Genomic DNA, 20,114 nt, shown 5'->3' with positions numbered 1-20,114 from the left:
ATGGGAGATCGTAGGTTTACCCCGGGAATCATCTCTGTGTCACTGCTGGACAGAGGCACAGCAAACTAATGGGTATAGTATTCTCATCCTAAGGGGTGGTGAAAGCCACACACACTCTAGCTAGGCTTATAAATGCCCTAGGACAGATAGCCTAGTATGAACCTATGAACCTATGAGGAGTAGGCTGTATCTGGGGGACATAGGAGGGAAATATAACAATAGAGGATAACATTCTGATTAAATTTATGAAAATATGTAGTATTGCAGACATGAATTCAGAAGTAGGAAATTGAAAAACGATTTACTTGTTATTCCCCAAGGTGCAATAACGGGACTAAGCTAATATAAATCATATTTTACAGGAGGAACACATGCATTAATTGAAAGCTTTGAAACATATCAAATAACTATTTCAGATTATGCACTGATAAATACTAAGATAAAAATGCAGAGTATTAAATTAAAAATGAGACACTGGCACTTTCCCACCTACCACCTACTTATTAGAAAGAGAGGAATGGAATGGGTAGTGGAAACTATTCAAGAGTTATTAAAGAGGACAGAAACAGAAATGTCTTCACAATTGATAGGCAGTGAGTGGGATAAAATAAAGATGTGGTTTAAAATAGGGGAGAAACAAAGCTAAAGATATATGGTTAAGAAACAATACAAATTATTTTGAATGGCTGACAAAGGGTAAAGTATTATACAATAAGGGAAATCTCACAGAACAAAAACAAGCACAACTGCACAGTGCAAAAAAGAAAATAAGAGAGTATTTGGATAATATGCATGAGTTTACAAAGATTATTGTTAAGCAACTCCAAAACACAAAAACTTTTAGCACAATGACTTATGCAGCAAAAAGTAGAAAGGATTGTTGCCAAACTTAGGGTACCAATAACAAGAAAAATAACCAGAGATCTTGTAGAGGTACTAGAGATATTTCAGACATTTTAAAAATGTGTAGAAAAGCAGAGAAATCTGGAAATCAAGAAAGAGCACAAAAGGAATATTTATGGTAGACTTAAGTATGCCAAAGTTAGAGATAGATGATGCTCAGGCATTAAGAGTTAAGGTAGGAGGAGATGAGATAAAAACAGTGACATATAAAGAATCCACAAGAAAGTCTCCAGGAACATATGTTACTCCTATGGAAGTATGGAAGCTAGAAAGGAGGAAAGTGATAAAGATCTGGAAGATTTTGTTTAACAGTATTTGAAAAGGAAGAGAAGCACCAACATCTTGTAAGAAGGATGTGGTGGTTGCATTACCTAAATACAGTAAAGACCTACCAGACCCAACTTCATATAGACCCATTTCAGTTTTATTCCAAGTGTTCATGTCTGTATTAGCTAAAAAAATGGCAAAGATGTTGCCAACATTGATAGATATGGATCAATCTGGCTTTATAAAGGGAGGTAAACATTTGGCAACATTAACAGAATTGAGATGATCCACAGAGAAGCAGAATGTAAGACTATATTGCTATTGTTGGTGGGTTTTGATGCAGAGAAAACATTTGACAGAGTAAACTGGAATTTTATTAGTAGGGCAATGGAAGCATTTGCATTCCCTGATACAGTAACAAGGTTAATTAGGAGGATATATGAAAGATTGGAGGCAAGAATTAAAGTGGGAGGGCTACTCTCTGATAAGGTATGTTAGAACAGAGGAACCAGGCAAGGGTGTCCTCTTACTCCTTTGTTATTTGCTTTATATTTAGAGCCATTGGCAAAGAAAATAAGGGACTCAGAAAATCATGGATATAATTGTTATGGCAGTCAAGAAAAGCTGGCTCTATTTGCAGATGATATAATTTTATACCTGATAAATCCAGAAAAGGACATTTCAGTCCTGTGGAACATTTTGACATAGTTTCAAGTCTATCAAGTTTACAAGATTAATGAAGATAAAACAAAGACTATAACTGAAAGTATGTATCCACACGTGGATTGTGTCAGCAATACCAATATTTATGGGGATATGATAAGATGAAGTATTTATGAGTTTGGATTAAAAGGGTTTCTGTTTTGGCAGCTAAGGATATGGGAGAAGAGACTCAACAAAAGATAATAAAACAAAAAAGAAACTGGAAAGTCTTGTTTATGAATATTGATATTAAGATACTAGGACTGAAAATGTTTTTAGGCCTTTTACTTTTATATACAGGTTAGGCATATTTTTATCAACTAGAGGAGACATTGTAGACAAAGAGTTCAAGGAATTTAAATGGAAGTGAAGATGGCAAGAGCTAAGTGGGATGTGTTGATCTTTCCACTAGAACAAGGTGGTTTATGATTACCTGATTTGAAGGGATATTTTACGGCTACACGGTTAAGTCTCATATATATAACACAAGCAGAAGGTTGTAATTCAAAGTGGAAAGGGGTGATGATGAAGTGGGGGAAAGTTCAAGAAATAGGAAGAAAGTGAAATTTTGGATGCAGATCCTTAAGGAGAATAATAAACATGCAGAATAGTATATTCATAAAGTACAGAAAGTATTCTAAGAACTAAGCCAACACAAGACTGGAGAAAAGACATTTTGCCAATAGGGATGACTGCAAGTAGGTGTACAGAAAATGGGCAAGAGTAGTTTGCAATTCAATGCAAAAAACTGGCAAATGAACCAAGGTATTGCTAATAAATAACTAGAGAGGGAAAGGTAATAAAGCAGGATGAGGCCAAAAAGGCAGAGACTGCCTTTCCTACCAGAGATAGATATCAAAGATTTTAGTTAAATCTATCACAGATGCTGTTGTTAAAAAATTAATAATTAGTAGAGCATGTAAAATATTGCACATTTAACTATAAGAATCAATCAGAGGAGATTAGAAAAGATTGTGAAGAAAGACTGGAAAAGCAATTTACAAGGGGACAATAGCAGGACATATGTATTGTTCTCAAGTATGCAATAAAGGCCAGAGGTTTAAGATTTTTTCCTGTTAAGTGCTTGCATATGTATTTTTTATACCACAACCAGAATTTTTTCTCAGGTAAATAGCAAGTGCTGGAGGTGTAATGAGGAAGAAAGTGGCAACTAGGAACATATTATTTTTAACACCTTTATTGAATTATCACTTGTGACATAGGAACATTTACATTTATATAAAAGTAATCAAACTGTATTAACAAGTTAAAATTAACAAACAGTATGCTTCATATATATTGCTATATATCATAGAACCTAAGTTACATTACATAAATTAATCAATTTCTGTCCCTTTTTTAAACAAGAAACATCTTTATTGAAGTATCACTTATGACATAAGCAATCATACATTTATATAAATGAAAACAAACCACACCAACACAATTCTAGTTGCAAGCATTTTACATCACAAACCATATTGACACATTCCCAGTTGCAAACATTATGCATCACTTATAATATACCCAATAGTTTCAAACACTACATAGGTTCATAGGTTCATAGGTTCATACTAAGCTATCTGCCCTGGGGCAATTATAAGCCTAGTCCGATTCTGTATGGCTTACGCCACCCCTTGATTTGAGTATACTGTGCCCTTTTTAAGGTTTAGTTTACTGTGCCTCTGTCTAATAGTGACACGGGAGTAATCCCAGGGACAAACCTATGATCCCCCATCCACCTATCAAGATTCTTCTTGAAGAGATTCAGTGAGGTGCTCTGCCTCACATGAACTGGAATTCTATTTCAGAGCGAAGGGAGCCTCTGTGTTATGAACCTGTCCCTCCAGCAAGTTCTATTTATTTCTGTGCTGAGGTTCAAGTCCCTCAAGCGTGTGGCTCTAAGGGATTTAGATTTACTGAGGTGGAGCATGTCCATTAATTCTGGATTTGACATAGCTTTGTATGTCAGGCATAGATCGCCTCGAAGTAGGTGGTATGCAACTGAGTAGAGCTGGGGTTTTTTTAACCGAGCAGCATATGGCATCTGTTTGAGACCCTTGATCCTCTTGGTGAGATACTTTTGGGGTCTTTCTAATTGCTGCAGGTGTCGGGTAAGGTACATCCCAAAGGGCATTGTATTCTATGATGGGCCTGATGAGGGATGAATAAAGGCACGATTACCTCTCTTGATCTAGATGTGAAACCCTTCGTGATGAGGTGGGCTATGTAGAAGGTCTTTCTAACCACTTTGGCAATGTGGTTTTCAAAGGAGAGATTGCTATCAACTTGGGTCCCCAGGTCCCTAATAACTTTCTCTGTACTTAATGGGTTTCCGCCTATGTGGTAATTTGTGGGCACATTGTTTTTGCCAAAGGGTATGACTATATATATTTTGGCATTTAGCTTTAAATCATGGCGCTGGCACCAGTTATCTGTCTCTGTGAGACCTTTTTGAAGGATGTTTGTGTCAGCTGGAGAGTCGATTATGGCGCCCAGTTTGCAGTCATCTGTGAACTTGGTGAGCCATAGTCCTCCCACGTTTGCCTGTACCTCGGAAAAGTATATACTGAACAAGAGTGGTCCTAAGACAGAACCCTGTGGGATGACACTTGTGACCGGTTTCGAGTCTGACATGGCTCCAGCAACTCTCACTCTGTGGGTTCTGTCTTTGATATATAAACACCAAACTGGAGCCAGCATACAGCAAACACTTTAATGTCTTCTGGTACCTCGGCTGAACACAGCCTTCAAAGGAATAATCAAAGACATACAGCTGCATCTTTTTATACATTTGCTAGATTGAATAATGAATCAATTATTTAATTAGTACAAAAAAACACTTTACTGCAATTTCAATACAATAATAATAAAATACTCATATTTTACTAAATTAGAATATTAAAAGTTAATATTCATTTCTAAATTCAAACCCTTAGGCACTAAAGTACCAAAATTAAGAATAAATCTACTTTCTAGGTTCAAAAGTTTTTGTGAGAAATTACCAGAACCTGTAACACTTGGTTTGCCAAGAACACAAAAAAATAAAGAATCCAAACAACCAGAATGAATGTTATTAAAATGTTCTGAAATGGGACTATCAGTTCTACAATGCCTAACATCACCAATGTGTTCCATTATACGTATTTTTACCTGTCGTTTAGTTTGACCAATATAATATTTACATGGAACACAACCACAGCCCAATATATAAACAACCCCACATGATTTACAATTAAATCTATCAGTAGCATTAAATTTTATACCATTTATTTCACTACCTGAAAGATTTCTAACCTTATTACAAATTTTACATCTACCACATCTGAACATACCATTACCTTCATTAGAATTTTTTATGTTATGTTTCAAACTCAAAAGTTCCTTAAGGTTAGAAAATCTGCCATAAGAGAAACTAACCCTTTTAGGGAACAGATGTCCTATCTCATCATTATCACAAACAGTAGACCACAAAAAATCTACAATAAATTTTAGTGTGTTAGAAAAAGGGGAATATTTTGTTACAAAAAACATTTTATCACTATTTCCCACATCAACATTCTTAGGAATATTATAGCTTTGTTTTCTTAAACTTTTATTACCCAAAACCTTACATTCACTATATGTAACATTATTTTCAGAATAACCCCTGCTTAAAAGTCTATTTCTAACATCCTGAAATTCTTCTTTCAAAAAACTTTTTTCAGATGTGTGCTCAAATATACGCTTAAATTCTCCAAAAGGGAGGGCTTCAATTAAATGTATTGGGTGTGCACTTGAGGCATGCAAGAAATTATTTGTTGCTGTCACCTTTCTATATGGTCTAAACTGAACATTATCACAAGTATCCACATATAGCAAGATATCAAGAAATTGTATACTAAGTGAGTTCACTTTATAAGTGAATTTCAAACCAAACCTATTCAAATGCAATTCGTCTACAAAGCTACTAAAGTCAGATATATTGCCCTTACAAATAAATATCAAACCATCAATATACCTACGGTATAAAACCACAGATTCACAGAAAAATTTTAGTGTATAAAGAAAACTAGTCTCAAAAAATGACATAAAAAGAATTGCATAAGTAGGGGCAAAATTAGCCCCCATTGCAGTCCCTTCTTTCTGCAAAAAGATTTTATCTTCACACAAGAAATAATTATGTGTCAGTGCAAATTCAAGCAAAAGAATAATAAAAGACGTATGAGGGCCCTCCCCCATAATCTGACTAATGGCCTCAAGGCCAAATGTAGTAGAAATACTTGTGTACAATGCCTTGATATCTACGGTAGCCCAGTAAAAATCCTTGTCCCAATGCATATTTTTAACCAAGGTACAAAATTCATTAGTGTTTTTAATATGAGAAACAACATTTTTGAGTTACTTTTTTAATAAATTATCTAATAGAATTCCCACATTTTCAAGAAAATAACCACAGCTCGAAACTATAGGACGACCAGGGGGATCATTAAAATTATGATGTATTTTAGGCAAAGCATAAAAGATTGCATCCCTGGGATTTTCAATGTACAATTTTTTCACATCTTTTTGTGTAAGGAAGCCTAATCTTTCACCCCGTTCTAACAGTTCCAGCAGTGTTTCATTAAATTCCAAAATTGGATTGTGAGACAATTCAAGATAAACATTTTCATCAGATAACAAATCAAATACCATCTTCAAATAATGTTGCTTTCCCATAATCACCCAATTACCCCCTTTGTCAGCTTGACAATAAACATATCTATCTGAGACATTTTGCATAGCTTTAACAGCTAACCATTCAGGCTTTGTTAGGTTAAATTTAATAAACTGCTTTCTAAATTCAATGTATTCAGTTTCAACTTTCCTAACAAGAATATTTTCAAAATTGTTCAATATAGCTGATTTTTTGGGTGGGTGAAACTTACTTTGGGTAGGCAAACAAGGAACTTCAAGCCTGCCATAACCAGTAGAAAAACGATTCTCATTACCATCTGAACCACAAAAAAATTCTAGTACATCAACATCCATAGAATTATCTGACTCAAAATCATAAATAGACAGATTCATTAAAGAATCATCTAAAAAAGAACTTTCACTATTAGTACTGTTGTTAATATTCAACAGAGATTCATTAACAGAAGTTTGTCCATCAAAAAAGACTTTCAAATGCAATTTTCGACAAAAACGCTTAATGTCTATCAAAACATCAGCTAAAGCAGGTATTCTAACAGGAACAAACTTTGTGCCCTTTTGTAAAACACAGCACATATCATTTGTAAGATTTAAATCACTCAAATTAATGATGTGCGCGTTTAAACTAACAACATTAGTACTCGTGAATTCAAATGCTGAGTCAACAAAGTTAAAGTCATTAGAATCAGCACCTACTGAACAACTGCTAAAGTCAATATCTTCTGTTCCGACCCCTTGTTCTCGGCTTGCGCCTGCTATTCTGGCGAAAATTCCAACGCCCATGCTGCACCGTCTCTGAATGTACTTCCGAATCCTCCATTACATCCACTCGCTCAAACGACACGCTCTTCTTGCTTGCAGTGGTATCTGATGATGAAACAGAAGAGTCACGCCCACTATGAGAGCTTGCTTCCGTATTCTCGCTTTGGAATCTACCATTTCTCTTTTTACGTTGCCAGGAATAGACTAAATCATTTTTAAAGTCTCTAATGTCACGATTTAACTTCTTCTTTTTGCGCAAAATGACTTCATTCTCAATTTTACTGATTTCATCATTAATTCTCTTCATTGTAGAATGAAAAATGTCATTCAAAACATCTTTATCCAAACTACCCTGTGTCTCAGCAATTTGAGATTGGATTGTACTCAAAGCTTTCTGGTTACGTTTTACAAGAATTTTAAGCCATCCAAGAGTACATTGCAAAGAAACTGCCTTCCATTCATTCAACAGTTCTCTCTCATCATCCGAAAAACTGAAAGCAGGCAATTTATCCACTCTTAGACCTCTCGGTGTTATAGATAGATTCAGATACTTTTCAAGTAAACGGGTGTCATAAAATAGGGAAGTTTCTTTAATCATAAGCTTTTTTAAATCATCAAATCTTTTGTCATAATCACCTTCCATAGAAAAAGTCCAAGGGTCTGAACGAGCCAGTTTATCTTCTCTCTCCTTTAACAAACTAGCAAACATAAGTCCATCAGTATTCAAAGCAGAATTGGTCATATTGACCCAGCTCCAAATAACTCAAAATATCTCAGAAACCACAGGAAAAACAGAACCCTGTGGGACGCCACTTGTGACCGGTTTCGAATCTGACATGGCTCCAGCAACTCTCACTCTGTGGGTTCTGTCTTTGAGCCAGTTTGCGTCCCATCTTGTGACATAGGGGTTTATATTTAAGCTGGATAGCTTATCTATGATGCCCAAGTGGGGTATTGTGTCAAATGCCTTTGCAAGGTCCAGATAGGCTGTGTGGACTACCTTCCCTTCATCTATGGCTTTGGTGACTGTTTTGAAGAAGTCAACCAGGTTCAAAAGGCAGGATCTGCCCTTGACAAAGCCGAACTGGGTAGGATCTAGTGTCTGTAGGTCCCCAATGTCTTTGTTTATGAGCTCCATGATGATCCTCTCCATACCCTTGCAGACTAAGCTAGTCAGGCTTATGGGGCGATAGTTTCCAGGGTCCGTAGAGGCTCCACCTTTGTGGAGTGGGACCACTGTTGCTGTACGCCATTCTGTGGGCACATATCCTGTAGTGAGGCTGAGATTGTATAGCTGTTTTATTTGAGGGATTAGTTCCTCTTGGAGTTCATGTAGGACGCAACCTGGGACACCATCTGGTCCCATGGAAGCAGTGTTTTTTGCTTTGGAGAAGGCAGCCTTCACCTGAGCATCAGAGATGCTTGGGAGGCAGCCCTCTACCGGGATAGATACTTGCTCTTTTGGGGGGGAAGGGGGGGAGTTTGTACTGAAACTGTCTGCCAGGATATTGGCGATGTCTGTGGGTTCAGTGTATTTTTTGTCATTTAGAATCAACTCAAAACAAGTCTGGGAGTTGCATCCCAGGTTCCTAACATAACTGAAAAAAGCCTTATGATTGTCTTTGGTGTCCTGTGCAATTTTTCTCTCAAAGCTGGCCTTGGAGGATTTTATGAGGGATCGTAATTTTTTGCTAGTACTGATCAGAGATGCCTTCCCTATTAGGGATTTTGCTCTATCATGTAGTACCTTCCTCCTTCTGTTGTACAGTTTATTTATGGCAGGGGTCCATCAGACTGGATGCCTGCCTTTGGATGATTGGGTCTTGGTTTTGTTTGGGATAGCATGATTCATGCATTCCTGGAGATGTCCGTAGAATGCGTTTATATAGGATTCTGCAGTTTGGGCCGTAGTTTTCACTGGCCCTGGGGCCTTGAAGGATTCCACTTCAGTTTTAAGAAGTGAGAAGTTCGCTTTTGAGAAGTTTTTCACTGTGGTTTTCTGGGCTGGGGGTGGGGTCGGGATTTGGACATCCAGTGAAATTAATTTATGGTCTGATCTTACCAATGAGGGATATACTTCTGGTGTGGAGCATAGAGTCCCCATGTTGGTAATGATCAGGTCTAGTATGTTGTCCCCTCTTGTGGGAGTGGTGACTAGTTGTTCCATAGCATTTGAGTTTATAATTTCCAGGAACCTTTGGGCTAAGGTGCTGGGGCTTGAGTAGTGCTCCCAGTCAATGTTTGGGTAGTTGAAGTCGCCCAATATAATGGTGTTCGGAGAGATCTTCATGTTCTCCAATGTTTTCAGGAAAGCCGAGTGGGATTCCTGACTTTGAGAGGGTGGTCTGTAGGATGCTATAAACTGAAAAACAGTCTTGCCCACTGTTAGTTGCACATGGATGGTCTCCGATACTTCGTGCAATGTCAATAACCTGGAGGTGTGGATATCCTTGATAAATATGGAAACTCCCCCTCCTTTTGTGGTTCGGTCCGGGTTTATGGGCCGAAATGCATGATATGAGGTATAGCCTGGTAGTGCTGGGGTGCTCTCTGGAGCCTTGAACCAGGTTTCTGTCACTGCACAGATATCGATGTTCTCCATACTGAGGAGAGCTTCGAGTGTGTGCATCTTGAGGTTAAGACTTCTGGCATTAAGCAGCATTACCCTTAGTTTCTTGTTCCTTGTGCTGTCTATGGGGGTGAGTTTGACTTTTGAGCCTTGCCTAAAAAAGGCACTATGGGGGTGGCAAGAGCCCTTGACAATATCCGAAAGCCCAGTGTTTACAGGTGCAAGACATCCCTAGCGAAGCAACGTGGCTTGTCGAGCATGTCATCCCAGGCTGACAGACACTGGATCCCCTTTGAATGACACCAAAATTTTAGCCAATTGTTAAAATCGATCATTTTGCCTTTGTACTGTGGCATCATTCTAGGTGAGGGTAAGATGCTGCTCAAAGTCAGGGTCATACCAGCCTGGGCTACATGATCAGAGAGCTCCTCTATATCTCTTTTCATGTAGTCCAGGGAGGTACGTCTCAGGTCATTCACACCAGCATGTACAATGACTGAGTCATATTTGTATTTGCTTTGGAGTGACCTGAGTGCTTGCGTTATGTGGCGGATCCTAGCACCCGACAGGCAGCTCACCGTGACCTTCTCTTTATTCAGCCTGGTGAGCGGGACGTCAATGTGTCTGACAATAAAGTCACCTATTACAAGAGTATCAGGTGTGTTATTCAGCCTTAAGGGCTGTGGCTGCTTGGAACACTGACTTTGTGGGCTATATGTTGTGCATGTTTTGTTTTGAGTTAGCGTTTGCTTGGATGTCTGCTTTGGAGGTCTCTGTTGCTTAGGTAGATTTTTATTTAGAGCCTCCGAGTATGTTTTTGTGTATTTATGTGTTTGGTTCGCTGATGTGGTGGGACTATGTGATACTGGAATTGTATTGTGTGAGGTTACCTTCTCCTCCTGACTGGTTACACCAGTTTTGAGATGAGAGAGCTCAGCCTCCAGTTTGGCTAAATAGTTGCATCTTTCACATATATTTGAACCTGTTTGGAGGAGGAGAGGGTTGTCCGTGTACATGAGACAGTTGTAACATTGCCTCAAAATTCCCAGATTCACCAGCTGGACTGGAGAGGAAACCATTGACTGACCTTTGGACATGCTAGAGTAATATAGGGAAACTGAATTTAAGACGGACCAATAGAGGACAGGGTAATCGTAGAGAGTATAAGAGTAAGTAGTGCTTATGGCTTAATAGTGCTAACTTGTAGGATTACTTAATTGGACCAGTGAAGGGCCTTAGAATGAGAATATGGTGTTTAAATTGAGAGATAGAGCAGTTCTAACGGAAAAAGTGAAGAGCAGACTTTGTGGAGGCAGGAACAGTTTAAACCCAATTAGGCAGTGCTGCCCGCTGTTGCGCTATGCCCAAAAACTCGCAAAACCGTGCAAAAGAGGGTTTTAAGAGAGGAAGATGAAGGAGTTTGGAATTGACCCAAAATGGCCAATAAAACTACAGTTTCAAGTCAGTAACCACTCCCACAGAGGCATGCAGGCTGCTCAATGTTTTTCACTGCCACTGATCAACAGAGAGACTTCCCTTTATCCCAAGCAAAAAATGGCCTCACAGAAACTTACAAACAGTTCAAGAACAGCAAGCCTGTAACTGAACTTTTTTAAATCTCAGAAAAGTGGGGGAAAAAGCAAGATTTTTTGGGGGGTTTTTTTTGTTTTTTTCAGAGCTAGCAGGGGTTCAGAAGTATCAACAAGTTATAACAGTGCAGTAAATGACCCCACACAAGAGTGCTAGTCCAAAGACAGATAAAATGCAAGTTTTGAGAAAAAAACGATTTTAAAAATAAGTGCAAACAGGAAATTCAGTAAACAGCTCTAGGTTGTGCTCTAAATACAGTTACTAATGCAGAAATCAAGTTTAACAAGCCAGAAAATGCTCAAAATAGGCTGCTATGCAGAAAAACTTAGCAAATAAACAGAGGAAAAATACTTAAAATCTCAAAAGTGGCTCCTTTCTTCTCTCAGCATTTTCTCCTCTTGGTGGGTGCTTCACCAACAGCCAACAAGCCTGAAAAGACGCCAAAACCATGAGGCAACCAAGTTTTAAGAGAAGAAGATGAAGGAGTTTGGAATTGACCCAAAATGGCCAATAAAACTACAGTTTCAAGTCAGTAACCACTCCCACAGGGGCAGGCAGGCTGCTCAATGTTTTTCACTGCCACTGATCAACAGAGAGACTTCCCTTTAGCCCAAGCAAAAATGGCCTCCAAGAAACTTACAAACAGTTCAAGAACAGCAAGCCTGTAACTGAACTTTTTTAAATCTCAGAAAAGTGAGAAAAAAACAAGATTTTTTTTTTTGTTTTTTTGAGAGATAGCAGTGGTTCACAAGTATCAACAAGTTATAACAGTGCAGTAAATGACCCTACACAAGAGTGCTAGGCCAAAGACAGATAAAATGCAAGTTTTGAGAAAAAAACGATTTTAAAAATAAGTGCAAACAGGAAATTCAGTAAACAGCTCTAGGTTGTGCTCTAAATACAGTTACTAATGCAGAAATCAAGTTTAACAAGCCAGAAAATGCTCAAAATAGGTGGCTATGCAGAAAAACTGAGCAAATAAACAGAGGAAAAAGACTTAAAATCTCAAAAGTGGCTCCTTTCTTCTCTCAGCGTTTTCTCCTCTTGGTGGGTGCTTCACCAACAGCCAACAAGCCTGAAAATAGCTTATTTAAGTCCTGCCTTCTTTTAAACCGCATTCCTTCCTTGTATGTAACTGTTCCCACAATTCCCATTTTTTCCTATGTACTTTGCTCCGACCTTTTTCTAAAGATATCAATTCTAGTTGTTTTATCTCTGTTACTATATTCATTACTTCTAATATAGTTGGTTTAGATTTTGATTTCCATTTTCTAGTAATTGCTTTTTTGGCAGCCACCATAATTATGGACAGCAAGGCCTTACCATGTCTAGGCAATTCCGATTCTGTATCATAGCTCTGAAAAATTATCTCCCTGGTCACACCAATCTGCTCATCCAGCATCTCCGACAGTACATCCTGCAGAGAATCTTTAAGTCCACCAACTCACTGCACTCCCAGAAAATATGTTCCCAATTGCCTCTTTCTTCCCTGTCACACCTCCAACATTTGCTATCTACTTGAGGAAAAAGTCTCTAGAGTTTACTTGAGGTATAAAAATATCTATGTAAACATTTCCAAGCAAAAATCCTAAATCTTCTAGATTTTGTTGCATATCTGGGAGACAAACATATATCCTCCTATTGTTTCTTTGTGAATTGCTTATCCAATCAATCTCTTTTCCCAATCCTTTCTAATCTCTTCTGATTGATTCTTATAGTTATCACACAATGTTTTATATGCTTTACTGATTATTCCTTTTTTAATAGCAGCTTCTGTTCTAGATTCTACTAAAATCTCATCCAGTGCTGGTCTTTCATTTAGGACCCACCCCCAACCCCCATTTCTTTCTCCTTGCCTATACTCTGTTATCAATCATTGCTAGGAATGGCAATATGTTTTGAGAGTGTAATGAGTTGGCAGATTTTAATAATTCTTTACTCTATCAGAAATATTAGATGAGCAAATGGTTGTAAGGAAATGATTTTTTAAGCTGGGACACAGGATCTGAATTGCCTAGACATAGCAAAGCTTGGTATGTTTAATTCCTCTGGCAGTTAAAAAATCAGTTACTAGAAAATGTAAATCAAAGTCTAAACCAACTGTATATGAAGTACTGAGTATGATAGGAGAGATAAAAAACTGGAAGAGGGATCTTCAGAAAAAGACATGAGCAGATTACATAGAAATAAATGGAAATTATGGGAAAAGCATGCAGAATAATGTTAGGAAGGAGGAGGAATGCGATTCAAGGGAAGGCAGCAACTGTGCAATTTATATAATGCTGGACTGATACACTTTAAAAAAAAGAAAATATATGCACTGCATATGTATAATGAATTGAAATGGAAAAATAATATAGTCTGTTTTCTTTTCTATTGGTGTATGTTCACCTATGTCTTAAGTGATAATTTAATAAAGGTGTTTAAAAGGTTAAAAAAGATGGTGAGTATACTGTAAGCACTGTCTAGGATAGTGGCACAGTGTTTGGCTGTCAACCAGTGCAAGTATAACAGCCATCAAACCTATGCAGAAATAATCAAGCTATACAAATGAATTGCACATCCCTGACAAAGTAATCTTGTATGAGCTGATATTATTCACAGCATGAACATGGTTTTCAACTCTCCAGATTTTCAGAGAATGTTCAGATTTTTGCCTCAGATTTTGGTCTGTTCTTCATAAAATGTGGTGTTTTTCAGGCAAATCCGTGAAGACTTGTCACTAAATTATGACATACATTTGAGTTTCAGGCTTCATTCCCTTCAGAAAAATGTATGCTAACACTAAACATTTTATTCTATCAACTTTCTAAGTTTGTAAGGGCAATACCTATAATTTGTCCCTATTTTGGGGCCTTTGCCCCCCCCCACCAATTATTTTTGGTTTTGATTTCTTGTGCTGAGAGGTTGAGAGGCATGAGTGTGGCAAATGCTAGAATGTGTGGCAATAGGTGGCACCAGACTACAAATAACAAGCCCCAGGATACTTATAGGCATGCACAAGACACATAATCCCCATTGGTAGTGCTATACCTTGACAGACATAAAACTAAGTGTTAGGAATACCTGGCTTAGTCATAGGCAGTGGAATGGGCAGTATAATATCAGGCAGACAAGCACAGTGCACAGTACCTGCATGGTGCTCACATAGGTATGGGGTAGTCAATGGTGCAAGCTGAAAAGTACACCAGTGAGGTCCTAGACCATTTGCACTGGTACACCCAAAGTAATCAGTTCTGCAACAGAAAGGCATTTTCAGGAATGAATGGGAGTAATAAGGACAGTAGCACAGTTGTAATTGCATTTACAAAGTATATGAGACATAAAGCAAAACTATATGCAATGGTTAAATTATTTAGCAGCATTGTAAACCTGGGCAATGCTGTGCTAAACAGGTTAGACAGAGATATATTGGCATGACAGGAATACAGTATACATACCTTGACACCTGGACAGGTGTGCATTCTCCTCAGGCATATCATTATATAGGTTCATAGGTTAGTACTAAGTTAACTGCTCTTGCGAGCCATTTTAAGCCTAGCCAATTATACCCTGTAAGATTCAAATCCTGTACCTTGTGTTTGTAAGGCAAACACCTTAACCATTAGGCCATCCCCAAATCTCATCAGGTGCTGCAACACACACTAAACCTAGAATACTTGATAAGAGTTTTCACTCTTACTCACAACCACTAGCTAATCTATAATGTATGTACTGTACCTGTGTACTTTGCATGTATTCTACCTATGTTCCAAATTTCAGCTGTACACCACAAATCTATTAATTACCTTTATTTTTAAATTAAGATCTTCTTGTTTGTTCTCTCGGGTCTATATTATATCATTAAATGCTTAAAAAAGCAAATGATGAATAATCAAACTCATGTAAGTGAAAGCTTCCAATATTGAAAGCTCAGAACAGCGAAAAAACTGCTGTTCCAAAAAAAAGAAAAAAAGAAAAAAAAATTGAAATAATACATAAAGTGGGACGCTGTGCCCTCCACACCCCCCTACTTACATATACCAACTCCGAGATCGCACTACAGTGCCAAAAATGGGAAAGTAACAGAAGCAGCCAAGCAAATTCTTTCCCTTGGAAAGAATTAGCTTAATAGCCGCTTCACTGTTTTGCATTTTCGTTGTTTTAAGTTCGACCAAGATGCATTCGATATAATGCATCTTCGGTCATCTAATAGGAACCCGTTCTCTCCACTGTAACTGTTGATGTGCTGCATACCACTGTAAAAACATGTCTATTGTAATTTATGTGTATACTGATCATGTCTAAATATCTAAATGTATCTGTAATTTTTCTATGTCGAGCTTTTCTCCCCGGGCCTCTGCTGAAAAAGGGCCTTTTCAGCTCAGTCAGACACCTCCGCTTAACAAATGTAAAATAAATAAATAAATGTCTTTTTCTTTTGTTGTATAAATGACTGATAGTATGATTCCACCAGGGTGGCTTGTCTTTTGAGTTTGTCTTATTGTTAATGCGAGTGGCCACAGCTTGGCCTACGCAGCTATCAGTATGGCTGTACAGAGATTTTGTAAATACCTCAGTGTATTCTATGGTGTTTACTGGATTTGGTGGTGCATGGAATTGAGCCAATGTGTTGCTTAGTAAAGAGAAGTTAGCCTTAGAATAGTTCTTACATTTTTTTGGTTTTGCTGGATCCCCAGATTTAATTTTTATTTTAAGTAATACTGCCTTATGGTCAGATCTGATGAGCAAAGATATTACATTGGATGAGGAACACTTCCCACCCCACCCCATGTTCATGAGTACAAGGTCAAGGATGTGTGTACACCTGGTAGGAGAATGATCCAACTATTCCAGAAATGTTGGTATTACTATAGTTTAGGAATCGCTGGTTTTGTGCATTAGAACCCCAAAAACACTGTATTGGGCTGAATGATGACAGACTCTAATACATTCAGATAGTTAATATGGGTTTCCTGTGACATGGATAATGACCAATATGTTGCAAGGATATGGTATGGCAACCTGTTTATGGTGAGTTGCACACGTATGTGTTCCAGTGGGTCATGGACTTTAACTAGCCTGGATGTGAGATTAGTCTTAATATAGACTGACACTCATCCATCTTTATTTCCCTCCTGTGCAGTAGCTGATCTAAAAGCATTATAAGCTTGCATTGCTGGGGTACTCTCAGCAACTTTAAACTATCTCTCTGTTACTACACAGATATCTATACTCTCCAAGGAGAGGAAGGCTTGCAGGGAGTGGAGCTCTTTGTTAAGACTTCTATCATTGAGCACTACCACCTTCAGATATTCCTTCCTAAGTTCAGTTAAGTAAATAGGTTTATCAGTTTGGCATTGCCTTTAAAAGGCACCATGGGAGTTGAAAAGGTCTTTGCCAATATCAAAAGCCTAGAGGGAATAATTGCAGACCATCCCTGGAAAAGCAGCATGGTCTGTCAACCATGTCCTCACAGGCTGTCAAATGTTGTAACCCCTGGAATGACACCAGAAGCTAAGCCAATTTTAAAATCATCAATCATCTTCCATTGGTAATGTAGCATTACCCTTGGAGAAAGGTAGTATGATGCTCATTGATAAGCTCACATCTCCCTGAGACAAGTAATCAGCAAGCTTGATCAAGTCTGACTTCAAGTCAAGGGAGGTACATCTCAGGTCATTAACACTCAGAGTACGAGAGAGTCATACTGGCACCTGTGGTTCAATTACCTGAGTGCCTGTGTGACTTGATGGATCCTAGACCCAGAAAGGCAGCTAACCATGACTCTCTCCTTAGTCTGGTGAGGGGGACATCGGTTTGCATTACTACAGAATCACCAATGACCAGGATATTTGGCTGTGCACCGCTTTGCCTTATGGGCTTAGCAGTGGAGGCATTGGAAACAATGTTACTATGTGTAGCTGTGGCTAGTGTTTTAATGGAGTTTTTAAGTGATGACTGAGGACCCTTTCTTTGATTGTACTGTGCAGGAGGTCTTAGTGTTTTAAGAAGGTTACCTCTGAGTGCCTCAACATAAGTAGTTTTATGTGTACGGTCTTTAACCTGCCATAAGGTATGGTGCATGTGCCACTGACAACCTCTATAGTATTGGTTTTTATTGTATGAGAGAGTTTTTGCCTTCAGCATCAAAATGTATTTACATTTCTCACATAAATTATCTGTTTTATTAAGAATAAATCTGTTTTATTAAGAATAAGTGGGTTGTCAGTGTGCATGAGGCAATTGCTACAATGCCTCAGAATACCCATCTCAACCAGAATGAGCACCGAGAGAGTCGGGAAGTGCATATCCATAGCCACTGATCTACTAGGGAGGAGTGAGGGAAACTTGAATATTAAACAAGTCAATAAGACAAGGAACGTGATGTGATGAGCAACATTCAGCTATGAGCAAACTAGATGCTCTAGTACTTAAAAAATCTGTCTAGGCAGTAATGTGCCAAGACTGCACACCACAGACCAGGACAAAGGCACTTGGAAAAGGACTAGAACATTCTAGTACCTTAAATTGAACTAGAGTCACAAAATGAAGGATTTGTGGCAAGATGCAGGATAAAATGGATGACATTAGTTAAAAAGATACTTGAGCATAAGTGTTAATAACATGTTACTCAGTGTACGCTTCTCTCCTGCTCTCAAATGGCAATGTTACAGATGGGGTGCCCATTACACAAACACAAGCACACAACCCCAGTATAACTAAAGAGAAACTAACCACTGCACACTCAGGAGTTCAGTGCATGGTATACAGAACTTAAATAATCTACAAGTTGTTGTTTGTCTTTTCGGCTTTTCCCGGTTAGGGGTTGCCACAGCGGGACTCTGGTCTGCTGATGATTGGCAGTAGATTTTTCATGGTGCCGAGTTGCCAGCCCAATGCCCAACCTTCAGCAAAGGCACACCCATTCATGCATGTCTTTTGGAGGCCACTCAACCGTGGGGAGGACATGCAGACTTCACACAGAAGGCACTCCAGCCGTGAGTCGAACAGGAGAACCTCTTGCTGTGAAACAACAAGTAGTATATTATATTTTGTTGGTATTGATGATCTGTGTATTAACAGCTGCATACAAGATTAGCAATGCATTCCTTTATCCTTTTACAAATGACCATTTTACAGCAGAGTCTGGCACTATTATACTGCATCTGGAATGCATGAGTATTAGTCTCTACTTTTGATGTAACATGCAAGAATGTTAGAAAATGAGAATGAATTAATTTAGTTCTCCTGTTATCATAATACAATACAATAAATATATTCTGATATTTGCAGATATGTGTTTTGAAATGAATGGCCCAAAACTGAGTAGCTTAATGGATAGACAGACTGGTGGTCTATAAAAGTACAAAATTTTTACCAGTATCCATAAACATTTGTGTGCAGTAGAACAGTACTGATATGCAGTAGTAAATCTGCATAAAAAGCCTGTTCCAGCTGAGAAAAATCAGTACATCATGGGACAATACCATTCCAGCAGCGTTACCCACTTCTAGGAGTGTACTTCTCCATGCCTGGAGTATATCCCTCCTGCTCATAGACAAATCAAAGAGTCAACAATGTTGGAGTACTGGCTTGTCCTAGAGGAATAAACTACTAACAGGGCAGCAACATACTAGCTTACTAAAAGAATAAATAAATAAAGCAGAACAAAACTAAATTGCAACTGTGTTACATGGCAGGAAAATCCCTACTGACAAAGAAATTCCCTATGCTGCAGGATGGTTGAATGCTGAGAGTCTCCAATAGGTCTGAGTTATGGGTTTCATGTGACAGAGATTGTGACCTATAGCTTGCTAAGATATTGTACTGGACTTTGTCTGTAGTAATCTGGACACAGAGGAACTGTTATCCTGTTTAACCAATCTAGAGGTATGCTTGTTACTGATTTAGATCGAGACACTTCCACCTTTAGTCCCAGTCAGTGCAATGGCTGGTCCAGATGTGTGGAAGGCACTGAAGCCTTGCACTGCCAGGGTGCTCTCTGTGGCTTTAAACCATGTATCGGTAACACCACAGTATCTGCATTCTTCAAGGTTTGGAGAGCTTGGAGGGGATGAAGTTTCTTGTTCAAACTCCTGGCATTGAGCAGTAGCACCTTTAGACTTCCTTGGGCTGACTTTGTTAGGTTGGAAGGTTTGTCAAATTGGCATTGCACAAAAAGGCTCTATGGAGGAAGGCAATGTTTAGCTAATATTCAAAAGCCTGGAGGTGACAAGTGCAGACCATCGTTGACAATACAATCACGTCCTGCCATGCTGACAAAATTTTGTATCCCCCAGAATGACACCCACATTTTCTGTTCATATTGTGGCATTGTCTTTGATGAAGTTAGAACGCTGCTCAATACTAGGCACATGCCAGCCTGTTTCAGGCAGACTGAGAGCTCATTAATATTTCTCTTCATATAGTCTAGGGAGGTACAATTTACGCCTACATGGACTACAACTGAATATAGATAGATAAATAGATAAGAGACAGATAGTTATTATGCGTGTTATGATATGGGGGTATGGTAGCATGATATGTGATATATAAGTGAAACCTTTAAAATATTTGTACTGTAATTTTAAGGGAATGAAATTCATAATTACTAGTAAAGCAAATATTTATGTTATTTGCTGACTAGGGAGGTAGGTTGGTTCCT

Source organism: Protopterus annectens, chromosome 8.part0 (assembly GCF_019279795.1).
Source record: "Protopterus annectens isolate FY-2018-M chromosome 8.part0, PAN1.0, whole genome shotgun sequence".
NCBI classification, from domain to species: domain Eukaryota; kingdom Metazoa; phylum Chordata; order Ceratodontiformes; family Protopteridae; genus Protopterus; species Protopterus annectens.
The sequence above is the reverse complement of the archived record's forward strand: the minus strand, read 5'-3'. Positions refer to the sequence as shown.